The following is a 1,882-nucleotide window of genomic DNA, read 5'->3' as shown; positions in this document are numbered from 1 at the left end:
TATTAACCCAGAAACTTAGACTACCCAAGATTCAATTTGCACAACACATGAAACTCAAGAAGAAGGAAGACCAAAGTGTGGATACTTCATTCCTTCTTAGAATGGGGAACAAAATACCCATGAAAGGAGTTACAGAGACAAAGTTTGGAGCTAAGATGGAAGAAAGGACCATCCAGAGACTGTCCCACCTGGGGATCCATCCCATATACAACCACCAAACCCAGACACTATTGCACATGCCAGCAAGATTTTGCCAACAGAGCCCTGATATAGCTATCTCTTGTGAGGCTATGCCAGTGCCTGGCAAATACAGAAGTGGATGCTCACAGTCATCTATTGGATGGAACACAGGGCCCCTAAAGAAGGAGCTAGAGAAAGTACCCAAGGAGCTAAAGGAGTCTGCAACACTATAGGTGGAACAACAATATGAACTAACCAGCACCCCCCAGAACTACTGTGTCTCTAGTTGCATATGTAGCAGAGGATGGCCTTGTCGGCCATCAATGGGAGAGGCCCTTGGTCTTGCAAGGATCATATACCCCAGTACAGGGGAATGCCAGGGCCAGGAAGCAGGAGTGGGTGGGGTGGGAAGCAGGGCGGGGGGTGGGAGGAGGTAATAGGGGACTTTCCGGATAGCATTTGAAATGTAAATGAAGTAAATACCTCATAAAAATTGAAAAAAATCATATATATGATATATATGATAAAAATATTTTTATTTTATTATATATATATAATAAAGTCCTTTTTAAATGATTCATTTAATTTATATGAGTACACTGTAGTTGTCTTCATGCATACCAGAAGAAGACATCAGACTCTATTACAGATGATTGTTAGCCCTCATGTGGGTGCTGGGAATTGAACTCAGGAACTCTAGAAGAGCAGTCAGTGCTCTTAACCAATGAGCCATCTCTCCAGCCCTAAAAAAGTCCTATTTTTAATACACATTTTTCTTTTTGTTGCTCTAACTTTTGTAAAAATCCACTGTTAAATCTAAGATCATAAAATTTATCTCTACATTTTCTTCCAAAAGTTTTAAATAATAAATTTAGGACTTTGACACATTTCGAGTTTGTTTTGTGTGTGGTAAATGATAGGTAGGTGTTCACTTTATTTTTTCATGTTTGTATCTAGTTCTTTATTTTCATTTGTTGAAGAGACTATTCTTCCTCCATATTTGAAGTATTCATATTTCAAATATAATATTCAAAATGGTATGGGTATCCTTGTCAAAAAAAAAAAAAAAAAAAACCTAACTGATCATGGCTGAAGAGGTGGCTCCGTGGTTAAGAGCGCTTGCCAGCTTTGCAGAACACCTAGGGTTGTTTCTTAGCACCTCCATGGCTCCTTACAACCATCTGTAACTCCAGTTCCAGGTTGGCTTCTACAAGTACCAGGGCACATACATACATGCATATACATGAATGCAGGAAAACACTTTTATATATAAAATTAAAGTGGATAAATTTGAACACTATAGCTGTTCAGACACACCAGAGGAGGGCACTGGATCCCATTACAGGTGGTTGTGAGCCACCATGTGGTTGCTGGGAATTGAACTCAGGACTTCTGGAAGAACAATCAGTGTTCTTGACTGCTGAGCCATCTCTCCAGCCCCTAAAATGGATAAATCTTAAAAAAAAAAAAAAAAAAAAATGAAAAAAAAAAAAAAAAAAAAAAAGACACAAAACAGAAAAGCAAAATAACCAGCAGTTCAAATGCTATCCCGAAAGTTCCCTATACGCCCACCCCACCCCTGATCCCCTACCCACCCACTCCCACTACTTGGCCCAGGCCTTCCCTTGTGCTAGGTCATATAAAGTTTGCAAGACCAAGGGGCCTCTATTCCCAGTGATGGCCGATTAGGCCATCTTCTGCT

Source organism: Mus pahari, chromosome 2, assembly GCF_900095145.1.
Source record: "Mus pahari chromosome 2, PAHARI_EIJ_v1.1, whole genome shotgun sequence".
NCBI lineage: Eukaryota > Metazoa > Chordata > Mammalia > Rodentia > Muridae > Mus > Mus pahari.
Note: the sequence above shows the minus strand (reverse complement) of the source record.